General features: G+C 40.7%; 1 long non-coding RNA gene across 1 annotated transcript in view; it reads left to right on the plus strand.

Annotated features, from left to right (window-relative positions):
• The window catches only part of LOC138816725 (uncharacterized), a 113,923-nt gene that overhangs the window by 66,598 nt on the left and 26,071 nt on the right, over window positions 1-21,254 (plus strand). The window contains exon 3 of the long non-coding RNA XR_011368722.1: window positions 13,664-14,066. This is a non-coding gene — a long non-coding RNA (uncharacterized lncRNA). The remainder of the gene's footprint in view (window positions 1-13,663; window positions 14,067-21,254) is intronic.

Here is a 21,254-nt window from a genome sequence, read left to right on the forward strand (position 1 = left end):
AGAAACCAGTTGCCATTTTTGTGGACAGATGGTACAGGACAATGGTTAGGTTCCTCAAATAGAGATGGTGTTGAGGCTCGTATATCCTTGAGCCCTTGATAATCTGTCGATAGAATAAGAATGAGGTTTGCAAAGGGGACATTTAGGGCACATACACTGCTACTATTATAAAGCCTCATCCATAATTCTTTCTTCATAGTCTGCTAGGCCTGCTGTATTTACAGTACCACATAGAAAGGAGATAGAATAGATCCTAAGAAGAAGGGTCACTATGTATTAAACTCCTTTCTCTACTAAAAGCTACAGTGTCCAGCAGTGGCTTCCAGTCTTGCATTGAATCACATATGTAGGTTTTTTATTTGGTAGAGGGACCAGTGGGATTTTCTCACCTTTTGTCTTGCTGAACCATAATCACACCATTGAGGTGCAGCCTATTTTTCTTATGTCCCCAAACAATACCACCTGGCATATTTGCTGTTTTTCTTTTTAAATTTATTTTTTTGGTGCTGGTGATGGAGTCCCAGTCCTCATGCATGCCTAGCATATGTTTGGCCTCTGACCCATACCCTCAGCCCATCAGCTTACTCCTAGTTCTTACTAACTGGCTCTGTTACTGGCCACATTAGAACAGTAATTCTCAGACGTCAGCAGCAAGCATCAGGGTCATCTAGAGGCATTCTCTTGAAAAGAAGGTGCCAGTCCTAACCCCGAAGATTCTGATTCAAGAGGTTTAGTAGATGTTGTTTCTGAGAACCAAGGGTCTCATTGTGTACCCTAGACCAGGCTCAAGCTCATGGCACTCCTGCCTCTGCTCCCCAAAGTATTGCTGTAGACCATCACTCCTGGCTAGCATTTGCATTTTAAACAAGTTTTCTGGTGACATTCATGCTTCAGTAGGAAAACCTGACTTTAACAGCTTACTGATGTAGTTGTATTGAAAGCCACAGAGAAATATGCCTGTGTTGGATCCCAATGGATGTTTGAAGTGGATGGCAAATCAATATCCGTTTCTTGAATCCCTTATTTCTATGACTCTGTTTACCCATGAACAAGGACAGATTTTATCTATAGTCTGCTATTGGCTGCCAGATATTCAAATTTGTAAAGTGATTGGGAAAATATTCCAGGAGCAGAGAGAAACCATCGTTCTTGGGTCAAATAGTTTCATGGCATCTGACCTTCCTTTGAAGGTAACAGGGTATGTCTTAGGTATTTCAGGTATTTTGTAGACATTTATAAGGTTTCAGGACTTCGTTTGGCTACATCTTTGACTTCCTTTGGCTACATCTATCTGCCAGGACCATCCCCTCTGCAATTTGTTTGAGAGGAGAGTTTTTCTCTTGTCTATTACCAGTGATTTTGGAGGGAATTCAAGGTGACATTGTCTTAGCATTCCTCTTTTGAAGACTCTTTCATACCATGGACCAACAATTGCTGAATTTCCAAAAGAGCCAGGAGAGATTAATATTCTACAAAAGCGGATTTATGGCCAGTCACTTCTGAGCAGGAGGCCTGCCTGAGTCACTCTCTGACTCAGGCTCACTCCAGAATATTCAATGGCAAAAATCTTCACTTCAAGCACAAAAATCTTATGGACAAACTTCAAGGTCCTCCTTCCAAATGTAGCCATGAACCATGAGGCTTGATACGAAAAAAAGCAAATATGGGCTATTTATAGAGCAGCCAAAAGGAATGTCCCAATTTGGGGCTGTCTCAAGTTATAGCCTGAGATTCTACTGACCTTTGGCTCTTAACCTTCCTCATGGTGTCAGAAGAACAAATGAGTTATAGATCTTGACTTTTAATTTGATTGACGATTTGCTGTAGCAGTCTCAAATCCTCCACTATTTTCAGATCCTTCCTCTGGCGTGTTTGAGCCATCTCTACTTGCACTCATTGATAATAAAATAAATAAAATAAAGGGTAATAAAATAAACAGGGATGGGAAGGGTGTTCTTAGGTGTATACAGATGGCCAATTTGATCAGAAATTTGTCTGGTGATGTGTGGCCTGAACAATATATGTTAATAGATGTATGGAAATGTTTGCTTTCCAAGCATCAGGTCTTCAGGCTAGGTAAAGTCAGGGCAGGGGTAATAGAATGGAGTCAAGAATTCAATGCATATCCTACAAAATTAAGAGAAGTGAGGGAAGCGGTGGGGTGGGGAAGGATGGGTGAGAATGTTAAAAGGGGTGACATTGATCGATACATTGAATTCATAAATTGCTTTGTTAAATAGCAACTCCGATGTAGAGCTACTTAAAGATAATAAAATAAAATATAAAAAGGTTCCTACTATCTAATATAATCATAAGAATGTTTTAGAAAATAAAAGATTTGTTATAAACATTTCTCACTGTCACACTAAAGCAATTGCTTTTATCTGGTTAGTAAAATTAAAAATTATGAATAAAATATATCTTAGTTTCTTGGTTTAAAATTTTTCATCAAAGCAAAATAACACAAGATTTACAAATTCTTGAGTTGTTTTCTTTGACCATATCAGAGTCTTCCTTTTATGTTCATAATGGTTTCAATCAAGGCCTCTTTCTCCTTAAATTGTCACTGAGCTGCTAAAGAGACTTACAATTTCCTTCACATTTATCTGAAATTGAATGGTCAATTAAAATACACCCTAACTACCCCCTAATTTGACTGGACTTCTAAGAGATTTTTCAAAAAGTATTTAAGGAGGCATTAAAATAAATGATGCTTGAATGTTTAAAAGCCCTATGATTCTTTTAAGGGTCCAATTTAATTGAGGCATTAACCCGTACAGTATCAAAGGTAGCAAAGAATAGAGCCAAGTACTAGGTATTAAGGGATAGGAGGAAACAAAGTAAGAGTGTTGGGGTTTAAAGGAGACCATGAAAAAGGTGGTGCCTTATGATCCTGCACTTTAGCATCTCCTTAGAACAGAATGAAAGTGAAGTCCACAAAAGGAAGTTCAACATAAGAAAATGTTCAAGGCAGTGTGCCAGACTGATAAGAATGTGTAGTCTAACAATGTCTTTCCAAGGCCTATGCAGATCTCAAGTAACAGGGGAGAGAACATCCCCATTCTGTGCTGCATACAACTTTTGGGGTCATTGTGGCAATTCAGAGTGGACGAGAATAACTCATATTCACAGAAATTGCATCTGCTTTGACCCAAGTGAAACAGGGAGTTGGAGTCAGCTACAATTTGAGGGTTTTTTTTTAAGATTAAAGTACTGTGTGCCACATTTTAAGCATGGGAATTTTCAGAAATAAGCTGACAACTTAAGTTAGAAATCTTCCTTCCCTTTGATCTCTGTATTCTCCATAAAGAATTAGACTTGAGCAGACATGAGTAAGTCAGATAATCATTGGCAGCAATAAACACAGATGATGGAGGCAAGTCACAGTGGTGAAAATTATCCCACTTACATATAATAAGGCTATTCTAGGTTGTATGCTTTAAGATGGGAGCACTATGAAAAGGTGGAATCTGGAACTAAGGGATGGATCAAAAGACACTTTACCTTGCCAGAAGTGATGTAGAGTATAAATGAAGGCACAGTCCTAGCTCCTCCTCTTACTGTTAACTGAGGGAGGTTATTTATCCTCACAGTAATTCAATTTTATTCTTTATAAATGGTGATTGTAATAGAATATCCTGTAATATTATACAGATGTTTAAATGAGCTAATATATTCATAGTGCTCAAAACAGTACCTAACCTAAGGTTAGTACTCAAGATATAACATCATTATCATTATCATTATCCTCATCTCACAGAACTATGTCAGGTGTCAAGGGTCTAATTATGACTGTACTATTTTCTTTTAAAAAGTGAAAGGGATTAGGTCAATTGCACAAAAATTAGCTATTTCAAATAGTGCTTTTAGCATCAGAAAGAATTTTTAACATAAAGTTGAAGAAAAATAAGCATATACATATTCATTGATGCAATATTTTCTTTATATTCTTTTAGTTACTTAAATCAATGAACAGAAATACATTTCTGAGTTTTCGTTATAAAATAGTCCAGAAGGAGCTGGGAATGTGGCCAAGTGGTAGAGTGCTTGCCTAGCATGCATGAAGCCCTAGGTTCAATTTCTCTGTACTACATAAGAAGAAAAAGCTCCAGGTGGCCCTGTGGCTCAAGTGGTAGAATGCTAGCCTTGAATAAAAGAAGCTAAGGGACAATGCCCAGGCCCTGAGTTCAAGTCCCAGGACTGGCATAAATAAATAAATAAATAAATAAATAAATAAATAAATAAATAGTCCAGGAAAGATCAAGCTTCAGGAATACAGAATGTAGATACTGGGTATAAGGACATTAGGATCTAACTTTTTTTGTCTCCTCTATGCATTGCCCACTCTCTTTCGACTCCATTCTTAGGATCCTATGAGTTTTCTTTTTTCCTCTTCATTGTCTTCCAACAGCTGCAATATTCTTCTAAATTCTAGAATAATAAGGATGTGTGCATGGACCACATGCAGACCTACCCCAGTCACTATGACTGGAGGAATATATTGCACTGATTAGCCCTTTTGATCACATGGTTCATCCCAGAAGCTGAAAGGATGCCCTGCCCTTAAGACCAGAGAAAGGAAAAAAGTATATCTACTAGGCTTGCTCTCCACTCTATCTCCTCGGCAATCCTGTCTTAAAGCTGAGTGTTTCTAACTCAAAACTCACTGTATTTGAGGATCACTAACACTCAGCAATTTTCCAAGGTCATAGCTCTTATCAAAGTGATTTCTATGGTAGACTTCTGGGGCCTGAGCAGTCTCTTGAGGCCTACTATACTGAGTCTCCCTCAAAAAACAACAGAGACATATCTATCAAGTCAGCTGTCCTGTGAAGCATGCATTTGTCTCTGTGTATTACTAACTGTGATGCCTGTTATGGACAAAAATATAGTAGTGGGCAAGAGAATCATCTGGCTTGAGTTCTCCTTCAAACTATGTGTAATATATCTCCTGACCTATTTGTTTATTGTTGTGATTTAAAACAATAACAATTTAACTAGTATCTTTCTTAGGCATATCTGGCATAGGGCTCCCTGTGGTTTTAGAGCTAATGCCATTTTGAAGTTTTCATTACACACATATTTTTTTTCTGCATGAAGGTGAACATCTGACTTTTCCCCCTTATTTTCTTTATATATGTATATATATATATATATATATATATATATATATATATATATATATAAACATTTTCTATTGTAAAGATACTGTACAGAGAAGTTACAGTTACATGAGCAAGGTAATGAGTACATTTTCTACCAAGCACTGTTACCTCCTCCTTTGTTTTTACTCTACCTCCCTTACCTCTCCACTTCCCCAACTCCTCTCTCCCCCCCTCCCAAAGTTGTAAAGTTCGTTTTCAACATAGTGTCTTGTACATCTCATTGTTACAATGAGTCATTCTATATCCTTATTTCAACATTTTGTAATTTCCCTTCCCCTCCCTAAATTAGAAAAATGTATATACAAGATGCAGGACACCTGAATCAAATGCAGTGACAACAGGGTCATTGCCCACATATTTAGGCTAGGAAAACTTAGATAGCTAGGCTGAAATGGGTAGGGCTTTTGTTTCTCCCTCTCTTTTTCTTGCTGTCTATATCTCAATGGCATCTCTGCATAGTATCTCTAACAAGGCAGCCTCAGAATAATTAAGTTTCTTACGCAGCAGTTAAAGACTCCCAAGTGTGAGGTTCCAGGAAAAAGGGAGACTTTTTATCAGACTCAGCTTTGTTAATTTCAGTGCCAGTTCTTCTGCAGTTGGCTGGTCAAGGCAATAAGGAAGCCTACCTAGGTATATAGGGTGGAAACTCAGCTGTACTCTCAGATGATAGAGTGTCAAGGAGTATACCATCCCTTCCAAATCATTGTATCTTCTAAGGAGAATTTTTGGGTAAACCTACTAAACAATGTGCACCTTTTAAGGTCTCTTACAAACCATGCCACACATCTCCATTTTACATCACATTTGAAGACTATTCTTGGTCACACTGTTCTGATTCTGTCTTGCTCTTGATGGAAACTACGTGTTCAGGAAGTAAGATTATCAGAGCATATCAACAAGAGTGGTTTCTTGGATATCACATTCAAATAAGAGTTTCTATTTGGGCACACTGACCTATTTTGAGTAGTTATCATTCTTTTTAACATGTGTGAAAATATTACAATAGTTCCTTGTGGTACATCTTAGGCTTTTGCCATTGAATACAGCTAGAATCAAGACACACTTTTTTTTTTTTAATCATCTACTTGAAGGGATTATGATAAAATCTGATGCTATTACCTGTTACTTGAGCATTCTGAGGCAAAAGATAATGCTGTCTTCAAGGTGAGCTGAAGTGTTCATTGCAAATGGTGGCATGTCTTTTTCCACTCACCATAAGGGAAAATACACACCAACATCTGAATGAACCAAAGCTTAGAGCTGTGTTCTCTGGTCACAGACCCAAAGTCAGTGGTGATTACAAAGCATGTGACTAAAATCAGATGTCAGGGAGAAAATAAGATGGGAATGCTTGTTATATGGTCTTCCAGAAATAGTGGATTAGGAAATTCTGCTTCTCACATATTGGCAAGGGTGATTAAGGAAGGTGATTGCATAAGGTGAAAGTGTGAAAGTACTTTAAAAACATGGAAATTGTGTCCCCATTTTAAGTTTTGACTTCAAGTTCAGGTATACACTGCTTTTGTTCAATGTCTTCAAAATAATGTAAAAATAAAAATTCCACTTTGTAAAATCAACTTGTTATTAAAAGGTAAATTTTATTGAGCAAAGACTGCTGAACAAACACAAAATTCTTGAAAAGCTTCATTCCTCTGCTTCTTAATGTCCTAACATTTGCCATCCCTTTGCCACTGCTCTCTGATAATCTGTCCATGCTTCAAAACTATAGCCTTTTCCTGGATAATGAATTGCTTCTACCCCTTACGAGTGAAGACTGCTATCTTTACCCTTTACTCTCATCTTTAACTGCTCTACATGAACTAGTCAGCCCAGAGTTTTCAGCAGACTCTTCTTCTGATACTTGCTAGAAAGAAGACTGTTTCTCTTTATCTTACCATGGAGTAGATATTTTAGTAGCACCAATAAAAGTCCAACAAGAGATCTCATAGATCTTTGGAGTCATAAATTTGCCTCTCAGGATTTCTTCTTTCTTCTGTTTCTTCTGTTATTCACTTCTCTGGCTGTGGATACTCCACCTGTTATTGGTCTCTGGTAAACTTAACCTAGTCTTGTGTTTCTTTCAGACAAGCTTAGAGGAAAGTTGGTTTGGCAGAGATTAAATTGGCTCACCAATGCCATTTCCATTTTTTAAAATTAACGGCTAGTCTACATTACCCAGATTCCCCTACAATCATTTGTGGCCATGTGCTTTTCCTATTCAGTGTACTGTGGCTCATGAAAATTTCCCATGAGCTATCTTCCATTTTATCTTTCACTTGGTATGTATGGACAGGATTTTAATAAATGAAGAGATGAAGAAATACGCATCTCATCAATCAGGAATCTGCATTTGACTACATATGAAATAGAAACTCTTTTTATATGTCTGGGCTAAGCATTCATAGCGATCCCTTCTTGTCATCTCACAGCAATTATAGACTATTATTTGACAGAGAAGAAATTTAATGAATGGAAAATTTAAGTGATGTTCTTGGTCATACAGCTCTGACTCATTAGAACCAAGTTTCAAACCGAGGTTTCAATGCTCAAGCTTGTTGCTGTCCTAATGATGTTTCTAACATGTGAGTCTCATGCATGTGTTCTTATAAACTAAACCAGGAAGGATGCAGCAGGACTGGCAATGGGTAGTATATTTTTTCTTAGATCCTCTTCATGGCTTCCTCTAGAGCTCTAATTTCTTTACTTCCAGATCAGATAGGTGGGATAAAGATTTTCAGGTCAACATTAAAGTGTTAATTTTAGGACTGGGGGCATAGCTCTAGTGGTAGAGCACTTGCTTAGCACGCATGATACCCTGTATTCACCCAGTACTGCCAAATAAATGAAAGAACAAATAATAATATAAACAAATGAATAAATGTTAATTTTATATAATATGAAATTATTATGTATTATATGTAATGCTAATTTCATATAATAGCAAGCACAGTATTCAGCACCAGGAATAAGGAAATAGTAGGGAAAGATGGTATCAATTTTTCCAAGAGTTTTTTTTTTTTTTTTGCAATGTCCCTTGTTCTCAAATACCAGAGCCCAGCTAGGCAGACATTGGGCAGTATTACAGCTGGCAGTGTTAAGTTTAGGGAACCATAATTTTTTTTTTTTTGGGTCCGGTCGTGGGGCCTGAACTCTGGGCCTGGGCGCTGTCCTTCAGCTCTTTCACTCAAGGCTAGCGCTCTACCACTTGAGTCACAGCGCCACTTCCGTTTTTTTTTTCTTTTTTGCTAATGTGGAGCTGAGGAATCGAACCCAGGGCCTCAGGCATACAAGGCAAGCGCTCTACCACTGAGCCAACTTCCCAGCTCATAGGGAACCATAATTTTTATTATTAATTTACTTTATTGTTATTATAGAGGTGACGTACAGAGGGGTGACAATTACATGAGTCAGGTAATGAGTACATTTTCTTTCATACAGTGTCTTCTGTTCCCTTCCCTCCCTCTCATCTCCACCCAGTATTTTATAATGGGTTACAAGCGAAGATGCCTAATCTTTGCCACCGAGGGAGATGTTGTTTTTATTTGAATGGGCAGAAAATAAAACTACTGTCAGTTTCAAAAGAAGACACTAAAATTTTTGTTTGTTTGTTTTTGTTTACTTTTGCAGTTGTGGGGCTTGAACTCAGAGCCTGGGTTCTGTCCTTGAGCTCTTCTAGCACTCTACTACTTTGAGCCACAGCTCCATTTTTGGTTTTCTAGGGGTTTATTGGAAATAAGAATCTCATGGACTTTCTGCCCAGGCTGGCTTTGAACTGTGATCCTCAATCTTAGCCTCCTGACTAGCTAGGATTACAGGTGTGAGCTACTAGAGCCTGGCTTCCAAGAGATTATTTTTAGGTAGCAGCAAGCAATTGGATTTAATTCCTGTCCTGTGGGCTGTCAAAGGCAGTAGAACAGTATGAAAGTTCATTACTGCCTCTGCTTCCTGAGGTTTGCAGGGTACAGAGGAACTGGAAGATGTAGAGGAGTGTGTCCACAGAGAGGCTTTGAAAGAGGGATTAAACTATAAAAATCCAGAGGAGCCCTCAGGGCTAGCAATGCCGTGAGACCTGTGGGCACACACCCAGCTGTTACCTGTGGAGGTTTTATCCCTTACTGATACACCAGCTGGTGGAGTTTTATTTCCTTGTTGACTTTTGTGTAGCACCTGGGGAGTCTTGGTAACTGTCAACAAAGATTTAGCACACTAATAAAGTGTCAGGCGCCAATGGGGTTGACTTGAGAGGGTACTAACATCCAGAAAACAATAGATGGACAACTGGCAAAGGAGGATTGAAACCATAAGGGTGGTGGACAATAAGAAGCCAGAGCAGAAGAAGCTGGAGCAAGAGAACCCAGAGCAGGGAAGTTGGGGGGTGGGGTAGGAAAAAGAAGTTGATTGCTAGCCCTAGTGTTCCCTGCCCAAGGTGTAGGCACTGGTATAGGTGCTGTTGAATGGGCATAGGCCCCAAGCCTTCAGTTGCTGTGGGAGTTGGGTGTTAGGGGATCAGAGGACCCTTCACTAAGAATTATTCTCTATTGATGTTTCTATTGATTGCCCATAGCAATGAGTAACTGATACAGCGGTATACAATGCCAACTCCCTTGCCTTGACTTGAAGACCGGGAAATCAACATTGTGATTTATGCTCCTTCTTGAGCTTCTCACCAAGCAGGCTGAGTTTAGAGCACCCATCTTTGCCTGACTCCTTCCCTATGGATCCCATCTGCTTCCCTGTTAGAAGCTTCTCTTGAGTCTTCCTGCATTAAACAATATGCACCTGATTTCTTGGGCTCTTTTTCTGAGGAATATAACATCATCCAGCAGCATAGAGGTTCAAGTTTTGGGTGCCGTGGCCTAGCACAGCAGGAGGTGAGCATGGCTTTGAAGCCATAAGTTCTAAAAGCTGTGAGTGTGTGGATTCAGCTGCTCTACTCCATGTGGATGATGGCAGGTAGAGATTGAAGATGCATTTTGAGGAGCAAGGGTCAGCCTCCAGGGAAAATGAGTGGACAGAGGAGAGGGACGAGGGTCTTAACCAGGAAAACGCAGCTAAAACACATGGAGGAGAATCAAAGCCAAACCTAGTGCTGGAGCCTAAGTCAGCTAAGCTGGGGTAGGAAACGCTATGACTTGTTGGCTATTTGGTGGAGGGAAGGGAGATCTGAGCTCATGTCTGACTCACTTGATCCTTGGTCTGTTTGTGGCAAAGCTTACTCACTTATTAGTCATGAGACTCTAGGAAAATTAATCTTCCTATCAAACTCTGGGTTTTTCATCTGCAAAACAACAGGTAGCATTCACTCAAGAATTAGCAACTGTTTTGTTATATAAATACTAATCTAAGCTGCAGTGGTAATGGAAGATTTTATCTGCTGTAGGGTGATTTGGATTTCTAGACAGGATTAACCTCTAGATGCAAACTTGGAAAGCAAAGAATTGCAAAGTGATAAGATACCAGTTATAGGCTGAAAAAAAAAAAAAAAACAAACGGCTAACCCAATTAGAAAGCCCATAATGTTGCTTATACCTAAGGTCGTACATCTTCAGAGCCAGAAAAAGGTGTCTTTCTTTATCTTCAGGGCCAGCTTTAAAGGAAGTAAGTTATTGCCTCTGAGAAAGAGAGAGAAAAAAGAGGGCTGGGGGAGAGAGAAACATAAGTATATAAGTGAGATGTAAGCCAGCTATCCCCTAGTTTTGCCAATATCAATCCAGAATTGGACCCAAGAGGGTCTACTGACGACAGAATGTTGGCCAGTCAATCTTATTGACTTGAAGTCTGTAGTTGCATAGGAGGTTTTCCTCTCATACTTGGCAGATGTTATATTCCCAATGCCAGATTCCCAATGCCCAGATAAAACTGGAATCGCCATCCGGCTTCCCCACAAAAATAAGAGCAGCAGGAATCTTTAGTCATTCAAATATTCTTTCCCCAACACTATTTTCTACCCTCTAGTAGCGATTTCTGGTCCTTATTTGAGGAGAGAATTCCCAGAAACTGGTTTTGGAGATGAGAATTCAGGTGCAATTTGACATAATGAGGAAATTTTCTTGGGGAAAACTACACAGAATATGGGAAAGAGAAAAGAAGAAGCCATGGCTCCTTACTCTCCTTTATCCAGTCTTATACAACGATGTCTCACAATCAAGCTCAAATTGAATCCAAATGGCTTGGTTACATACGTGCCAATATACCGTTAAGGAGAATAGAGAAACTTTCTCCTATTAAGCTGAGGAGGTATGAGTAGGCACCAGAAAATGTCTAGCACATGACCAAAGGAACTCATACATCTTAAGAAAAAACATTTAAAAGACAGAGTATGTGCACACAAAATCCCAAGAAGACATACATGTTTTAAAAGGATGCAATCACCCAACATGTACTTTTTGTTTTAGCAACTCAGTTGGGAGCTTTTACAAATGAGAAATTATTGGTTTAGCTGAGGGAAGGTGGAGATCGAAGCAGAGTGGATCCAGTATCTCTAAGCTGAAAACTCTTCTCATCTTTGGAAACTTCTCTCATACTCCAAGAATTATAGAGCCTTTGTACTTTCCAGTACCTAGATATTATTCATTTGGTTTTTTGTATTGACACTAGTGTGAAGAGGGCAAGTGTTTTCATTCAGTGGCTATGGGAGTAGCCGTCGGGAAAGCTATTGTGTTCCTCCTCTGACATAGCCAAGCTCTATGATTGGACAATTCATGTCTCTTCCTCAGCTTCCGGTTTCCTCCTGGAAAGGACTGAGGGGGTGAATCAATGCTGATAATTCAATCTGTCATTTATAGGTGTGATGAGAAGCTTTCATGAACAAAAAACCAATTAAGAAATATTTAACACAAACACCCCATGTTCTCATCTCTTTATGACATCCTTTGAATCAATAGGAATACTGATAAAGAATTTTCTATGTTCTCTCTTGTCTACCCTACTTTTAAAATCAATTATTTTTCTTTCATGCCTTCTAGGCAAAAAGCGAGCCTTCCCTGACAAGCTGCCTGAACAAAAGTACTGTGTGATAATAGTAACTAGAAAAACAACTAGAAAAACAACAACAACTAGAAGCCTGTAAATTTAGATTTCCAGTGAGCATGCAGATTTCCTGGCCTTGTAGACATCCCAGTAATTATGCAGAATTATGCATAATTTGCCTACTTTCATTTTCTATAAAGTTGTCAGGTGTAAGGTCAGACTTTGACAATTTATTAGTTTGTCCTGTAGGACTTGGAAGCTTTAGTCTTTAATGTGTTTGGTTGGGGCCATGGATGTGAAGCTATCTCCTATTTATAGATGGGCCAGCATAATTGTTGCTTTTCAATCTAAATAGAAAGGCTGTGTTTACTGCTGCTTTTAATTGTAGCTGACTGGTGAAAAAGCATCTGTAGAGCCTCTTCAGTAAAAGGCAACTCAATAAAAAGCATTTTTGTCAGTAAATTATTATTGCCATAATGAAAACCATGTATGGAATTCAAAGATAAAGCAAGTAACAACTGCAGCTCCTCTCTTTGACCCAATACAAGGCTTTTACATTTGCTTAATTAATTCCCCTCTCCTCCTTGTTTTCATAGACCATTAAAGTTGATAAGGCATTGTGGTTCTCCTCAATCTTTTTCCTTTCTTTTCTTTTTTGCTGGTCCTGGAGCTTGAACTCTGGGCCTGGCTGCTGTCACTGAGCTTCTTTTTGCTCAAAATGAGTGTTCTACCACTTGATCCACAGATCTACTTCTGTGGATCTACTTTTTTGAGTAGTTTACTGGAGATAAGAGTCTCACAGGGGGCTGGGATGTAGCTCAATGTCAAAGGGCTTGCCTAGCAAGTGCAAAGTCCTGGGTTCAATCCCAAATACCAAAAAAGAAAAGACAAAAAATAGTTTAAAAAAAGTCTCACAAGGATTTGTCTCCCTAGTCTGGCTTTGAGCCACAATCCTTAGATCTCAGCCTCCTAAATAGCTAGGATTACAGGAATGAGCCACTGGTGCCTGACCTTCCTTTTGCAGATGAAAATCTGAGTTCCTGATTCAGAGCTAAGACATGATTGTGTTGGAGTCATACAAAGGAAAGATTATCTGTGAAATCACCTCTTTTCTAGGCATGCTTGGTTCAGATGAAACTATAATTCACATTGAATCCTTATTTAGGGAATATCTTTTCTAAAGCTGTTCTGAAAAATTTTCTAGCAAATATGCTATGCTATCTTCAAATTCCTGTTACTGGGAGGAGTATAAAGATCCCATTCTAATCAGAGCAAAATAACCAACCCAACTTCTAGGGAAAGAACTTCCTGTGGGAATGTCAGGATCAATGGAGAATTTTCTTTTTCCAGAAATGACCACAACAGAAATGTCCAGTGTGCCATGTCCTTCTATACCTTGGCACTCACCATCCAAAAAGAGGAATCTAGTTTTCTTGAACCTGGTTAGTCTTTAGGAATGCCTCTTAGCAGTAGTGATTTTGAATGGCTTGATCAGAAAATGTATCCCATTCTCATTTTCTCTCTTTCAGGCTCATCCGTGGAGCCTGGCCACATCCAGACCAGATGAAGAGACAACATGGGTCAGCTGAAGTCTCAATCGATGGATGGCATCACTGTGTGAGACTTTGAACTCTCTGAACAGATGACAAATATAGTTTGAGTTAGCTAACCCTGTTGGGCTTTGTCAAAACTGTAGATTCATGAGGAAGTAAGGGTTGCTGATTTAAACCTCTAAATTTTGACAGAATCAGTTACACAGCCATGTAATAATTTGATAATGATACTATTTCCTTCTGTCTTAAAATATAACTTCCTCTTTCCTATGGATTCTTTCACTATTTCTATTGGGCAGTTTTGCTATGATTCTTTGTGATCCTATTCCTACTTGACACACTGTTGCTTCTACATTGATTGCTACTACTGAAAACTATGGTAAGTTGTAGTTAGTGTTGCATGTACCTATTGCATGGATTTAAGTTCTTAATGAATATTAAAACATTTGATCCTCATGTCAACTTCTTATATATTGAATTGCATAACCTCAAGATTTATCTGTTGATGTCTTAGTTCTCTTTGGAAATAGCATCTTTAAACAGGGTAGTTAGGGTAGTTCTTAGTCCAATGAGTCATGTCCTTGTAAGAAGAGATTTTTTTTTTGCTAGTCCTGGGGCTTGAACGCAGGACCTGGGCACTGGCCCTGAGCTTCTTTTGCTCAAGGCTAGCACTCTACTACTTGAGCCACAGTGCCACTTCCAGCTTTTTCTGTTTATGTGGTACTGAAGAATAGAACCCAGAGCTTCATGCATGCCAGGCAAGCACTCTATCACTAAGCCACATTTCCAACCTGTAAGCAATGATTATGACATGAACTCACAGAGAAGAAAGATCAGGTTAATATGTTAGTTTTAGCTGTAAGACTTGGCTTTGCCAATGGAATTCTACTGGGTATATGTGAATAGGGCCTTAATTAAATTTGCTTGAATAGATATTCTTGTTCTTGTCCTCAGTCATCTATTAAAAGTGTACTTATTGGGTTACTGTTGCTCATTCAACTTGAACTCAGAATGAATCTGTGCCAAACCTAGACTCCCTCCAGCAATCTGAGGTCAAGCCCATCCAACAATACACTGTGGGGCTACCTGGCACATTCCATTTATAGTCAGTAAAACTGACGTACTTTATAGACATCTGAGCATGAAAATAACCATTGCTAATTATAAGGCAAGTGAATTAAATGTTTTTGTTGTTTATCAATGCTGTGACACTAGCTGAATAATAATATTACTTTAGTAAAATTACTTAACCTCTCTGTTCTTTGACTTTCTTACCAATAAAATTGGGACAAAAATGGTGTGTGTGTGTGTGTGTGTGTGTGTGTGTGTGTGTGTGTGTGTGTATGTGTGTGTGTCACAGGGATAAACCTATGAAGAACTTAGAATCATGCTACCACATAGCCAGTGTTCAATTAATATTACTTAATCATACAAACAGTTTCAAACTTGATCTCAAAGCCCTCCTATGTGATGTCATAAAGATTTTTTGACTAAGCGGAAGTGGATGATATGTCAAGGGCAAGAAAAGGAGTAACAGTGTATCAGCCAATAGGATTTGGTATTTCCAATTAACCAGCAAAAAGCTAAGCTGGAGGTATGGCTCAAGTGGTACTATGCCAGCCATGAGTAAGAAAGCTGAGCAAGACTTCTAGGCCCTGAGTTCAAGTCCAGGTACCAGCACAAACACACAAAAAGTATTAAATCAATTTGACCCTGTAAGGTATATTAAGTAGGTAGGTTTCATTAGATAGCTGATGAAGAGAACACCATGTGCTATTTAGGCAGGAAAATAAACTGCTGCCCGCTGCTCCCGCCATGCATGGGGGAGAGGCATGGCCCACCCCTGGGCCAGGACTTATCTAGACCAGGGACAGGAAGAGGTGTGGCCAGGTGGGGGGAAGGTGTGGCCACACTGGATCTGGATGTGACCTTGGGGTCTGGGATCCTCCTAAGGTCAGATGGGAGGCATGTGACCAGAAGCAGCCCAGGATGTGACCTAGTAGGAGGGGGAGGTGACTGCTTCCAGGTGTGCCAGTTACCTAGGTAACAGATATTGGGTGGAATCTTAGCCAAGAGGTAGGGAGGAGTCTGCACAGGGCGTGCATGGCCCACGTAGACCTTACAGACCCTTGTTGTTAACTTTATCGATCTCAGTTTTACACTTACTCCAAAGAATAAATCTCGGCTATAACTTGACCGCTTTTCCTTTCAGCCCATTTTGCACGCATTTCAAAAACCTCTCTGGCATGGCTTCTCCTGGGGTTTCCTGAATCTGAATCTTTAGAAACCCATTGTCTCTGCCTTCCCCTTGGTGCCTCACTCCACCCCCTCTGTGATCTCAGGCTGTTGGTAGCTTTGGAGGGTTGTTTGGATCCTGCATCCCCATGGCAGGGGTAACTGCTTCCTCTTCACCGATGCTGGTAATTGCTACCTTCCAAGGACCACTCGACATCTCTCTTGGCATTTCATCCTGAGCCAGAAAACCCATTATATTGCAGTCTTGTGTCCCAACCTTTGCCAGCAAGACAATAGACACATCAACCAAATAAAACAGATTTACAAAAAAAAAAAAAAAAAGGTGCTTGATGAAAACAACTTAAACCCAGAGCTTGCAATCTCATTGTTATCATACCACTCTACAGGAGTAGCGTGGATGAACTGTGTTTACATCTTTTTTACCTGAACGTTGTCAGTGCAGTGGGCGTGGTGGGTGAGGGTCTGGCTGCCAGCATCTGAACTTCTTTGCCAAGGCCTGACTCCCACCTCCCAAGCTATTTTGCCTTATGTGGAAGGCTGAGATGATGTTGGATTCATGTCCCCTTGGAGAAGCTCTCCACAAATGTCTGATAGGAATTGATATAAAAACATCCCAGTTCTTTCCTTCCCTATCTCCTTTCCTCCCTCCCCCCTTCCTCCCTCAGTAGGACAGCAGAAAGGTCCTGTGCCTTACACTAGCTCCAGAGCTGTTTAGTGGCATTGAGCTCTGATTGCCCAGCATGCCTGCTTGTCTTGCTTGTACTCCCTCTACTGGCTGCTTCCTCATTGTAGCTCTGACTCTCTTTTTCCCTATCTGCTTCCTTCATTTCCCAAGTATTTGTATTTGGCATGTTTGTTTCCCCTTGGCAGCTTGAAGAAATGGTTACAAACCTACCCCCTTCGGGTATCTTTCCATCTTGAACAGGAACCAAATTGGGAATCTTTCTATACTTATTACAGCTCTTCCCATGAGAAGTGGGCAGCCTTGAGTCTGGCTTTTCACATGATGACTTATCAGTTTCAAACCTAGCAAGAGCACATGCACACTTTCATTTTCCTCAGTGACTTGAAGGTCATAATAAATATTTGCCTTTTTAAAGGATCAAAGCATCGTGAGGTGTCATACCGTAGGAACTCATACAACCCCACCCCAAGTTCTTCTTTGAAACCTCATGTGTTTCTGTGAATATTGTTTCTCTTCAACCAAAGTATCAGAAAGGTTAAGAGACCTTTTCAGAGTTGCCAGGGGAGTCTGGGTGGCAGTGTTGTTGGTCTGTCTCAGTTCATCCTTGAGCTCGCAGGGCCTCAGTGCTGAATCATTTGTCTGGCTCTGAGTGCTTGCTGCTGCATATCCTGTTTTCTCTCTATCACATGGGCCAGCATGGCTACTAGGCTTTTCCAAAGACCTTCTATTCACAGAGCTTTAGGTAGGAGACCACCAGAACAGGAATTCTAGCACCTGCAAAGCTGGTCTCAGATGGAGAGCTTGCCAAAAATACTGCAGTTGCTGGAGGCCAGACAATATACAGAGCCTGAGACAACAGCAGAATGCAGAATAAACAGGCCAGCACAGAGAGTCGGAATGCTTGATGCTTAGCTTTGCCTTTTGGTTGATGCCTGGCTTTGGGCGAGACCCTCGCCCATACTTCCTCATCTGACCCCAAGTAGTCTCTGGTGTTCCCTTTAGCTCTAAAATGCCAAGCTACAAGGATCCGAGTAGAGCTATGGACAGAAGAAAAGTGTCATTCACAGGTAGGATTGATCTCTAATTAAAGAAGGTTCTGATAGGCTAGAACAGTTGTGCTCGATGTGAGGTCCTGTCCCTGCAGCACAAGCATCTCCTGGGAGATTGTTAGATGTGCACATTCCATAACCCGATCTCCGTCCCTCTGTATCAGAATCTTTTGGAGTAGGCGTTTATGAGCAAGTCCTCCAAGATGGTTGGAGGACAGGCTCAAGTTTGAGTATTACTTGTCTACAGCCATATTATTCCAAGTGCGGTTAAGGCAAAATCTTATCACCTCCTCCTCTCGCCTTCTGCATCAGAATGTGCATGTAACAAGATCCCTGAGTAATCTGAGTGCTCATCAAAGCTGAGAATCCATCTCTAGGCTGCTTCCTTGGACACCTGGATTTACTAGAAGAGGTGAAGAGATGAACATCACATCTGTAAAGCTCCTATTGAGTGTGGATGCTGCAGGCCCAGGGACCACACTTGAGGAAGTAGAAGGCTCTAGATGGTAAGCCAGGATGGAACTCTTGGACATGTGAAGGTTTTAAGACAGAAGCTGACTGGGCACCCATGGCTCACGCCTGTATTCCTAGCTACTCAGGAGGCTGGGATTTGAGGATCACGGTTCAAAGCCAGCCTGGGAAGGAAAATCTGCGACTCTTATCTCCAATAAACTCCTAGAAAACTAGAAGTGGCACTGTGGCTCAAGTGGTAGAGTGCTCACCTTGAGCTGAAGAGCTGAGGGACAGTGCCCAGGCTCAGACTTCAAGCCCCATGACCAACCAAAAAATAAAAAATAAATAAACAAGACAGAAGCTGGTCTGAGCCACCCTTTATGCATGTGTAGGTTGTCCACTGTGCAGGTCCTGAGTGGCACCATTTACATAATCTGTGAGTTAAAAGCCTGAAACCCAGAGCCAAGGGAGGTAAGAGGCAGAGGCTGGTTCAAGAGTGGGTTTTATAACTGGGTTATGGTGGTGCAAGCCTGTAATTCTTGCTCTTTAAGAGCCAAGATGAAGCTAGGTGTGGGTGGCGCACACCTGTAATCCTAGCTACTCGGGAGGCTGAGATCTAAGGATTATGGTTCAAAGACAGCCTGGGCAAGAAAGTTCATGAGACACTTATCTCCAATAAACCATTCAGAAAGCTGGAAGTGGCACTGTGGCTCAAGGGGTAGAGCACTAGCCTTGAGGTGAAGAGTTGAGGGACAGTGCCCAGGCCCAGAGTTCAAGCCCCATGATGGACACACACACAATACACACACACACACACACACACACACACACACACACACACAAAGAAGCTAAAATGAGCCAGGTGCTGGTGACTCAGGCCTGTAATCCAGGGTACTCATAACACTGAAATCTGAGGATTGCAGTTCAAAGCTAGCCTAGGCAGGAAAATCTACAAGATTCTTAACTAATTAAGCACACATGTACACAAAAAAAAGCCAGAAGTGGAGCTGTGGCTCAAGTGGTAGAGCTCGGCCCAGACCCCAAGATGAAGCCCTCAACACCACCCCCCACCCCCCCACACCCCCCCCCCCCCACACACGGCTAAGATGGAGAGGATCAAAGTTTGAAGCCAGCCAGGGGAGGCAAACAAGTTAGACCTTACCTCAATCACTAAATAGCTGAATGTAGTGGTGTAGTTGTGATCCAAGCTACATAAGTATAAATAGGAGGATCACCATCCAGCAGGCCTGGGGGAAAAAATATGAGACCTTATTTCAAAAAATTAAAAATAAAAAAGCATACATACTAGAGGTGTTCAAGTGGTAGAGAGCCTGCCTATCAAATATAAGGTCCTGAGTTCAAACTTGAGTATTGCCAAATTTAGTAATAATAAAAAGGAGTAGGTTTTATGGAGAGTTATACTTGGGTTTGAATCCAAATCCTCTGGCTTACTTTTGTTACTTAGCTACATGATTTCCTCATCTGTAAAAGAGAAAAGATCATGTCTGTTCCACTGGGAGGAATTCAGTGCTAACCCCATCAGAGAGCTATCCTCTGTGGCTCTTCCTTCTGTTCAAGGGCATAGTGGATATTATCTGATGTGTAGATGTAGGCTCTTTCCCTCCCTTCAGCCTCTCTTGGCTGGTGGCCTAATTGCTTGGTCAGGCCAAAAGCCAGGTGAAAGTGATGGGCTTTTCTTTAGAGCTCCCCAGGGTCATATGAAGGTGATAAGAATCATAATACAAGCTATTTATATTAGCAAAGCTTCCCTGGGGGTTGTACAAATCAATTCATAAAAATGACCCATGAAGCAAGTGTCACACGGCACCCTGAGATCACCTACTTACAAAAGGCACAGAAGGTAGTAATGGTTCCCAGTCCTGCTGAGGTTCCTTGGAGACTAGTTTTGTGAGGAAAGGCACCTTGGATTATGGGTCTGGAAATCTGCTTTTCTCTGTGCAAAGAATTAGGTTAGCCCTTTGTGTTTCTGTGAGTAAAAAAGACAGACAGGGGAACTCTGAAACAAGCCTAAAGATGTGTTTGGGATGAAGGAGAGTCCTTCTAAGATGTACAAAGGCTGTGATGTTTATGAAACCACAAATAATCCTGGAGGCTAGAGGCCATATTTAACCTAGTATTTAGAAGCTTAACTTGGAACTTGATATGAAAAGGTAGCTATCCATAAATTTACTTTGTGCATTTCAAGAGACGCAAAAGTAAAGATCATTTACCTATCTTTTCTTTGTAAATCCGAGGGCTTGTTCAATTTTTAGCAGATGCTGCTGCAGTTGAGATCAGAGGAATCTTAGCCCAGGATAACCACTAGAGGGCATCAGTGTTCCAGGGGAAAAAAACCACCTGGTGTTTTCTGGAAGAGGTCTTGAGAACTTCAGGTTTAGTTTGAGTTGGTGTTTGGGGGGTTGGGGAGAGTGGGAATCTGACTCCTGAGAGCCCTCTCAGCAGGACAGTTACCTTCCAATGAGAACAAAGAAGACAGCTCTGCTAGCAGAGTCAGATAATATATTGACCAATGTATTCACTGGTAACCTATTTCTGCATGCAAGACACTGTTAAATCCTTGGGGTGAAAATCAAGGTGAAGGTGTGAGACAATTAGGAGAAAGTTTCTAGCTGAACAGAAATCTAGTTTTAAGGTCTGTGGTGGTATTTGGGCTTTAGAACCCCATTACTTCACTATGTTGCTTCAATAGACATAAAATCAGAGTAAAACCTTGTTTGCTCTGCAAACATATCAGATATAGTATTGGGAAACTCGTATGTTAATCTTCCTCTGTGGAGATTCTAGAGTTGTGTGGATTTGGGATTTGTGGAGAATGGTGAACTACTGGTTTTATCCAGTACCTAGGGCAATGCAAGGCATGTGGCTAAGCCCACTGGGAATATTAATGAGTATATATGTTGGTTGGCTGGCTGAAATGGAATGTGACAGAGGCTCCTTAGGAAATGAGAACAACAGAGTTTGAAGACATGAATCTTCTGGAATCTGGCCTTCTTGAGCACAGCCCTAAACTGAATCTAGCAACAGAGCCAAATTAGTGGTGATAAATGATCTTACTCCTCACCCCTCATTCCCTACCTCACTGAAGACATTATGAGGAAGTTAC

Source organism: Dipodomys merriami, unplaced genomic scaffold (genome assembly GCF_024711535.1).
Source record: "Dipodomys merriami isolate MVZ:Mamm:240054 unplaced genomic scaffold, mDipMer1.0.p SCAF_7, whole genome shotgun sequence".
NCBI classification, from domain to species: Eukaryota; Metazoa; Chordata; class Mammalia; order Rodentia; family Heteromyidae; genus Dipodomys; species Dipodomys merriami.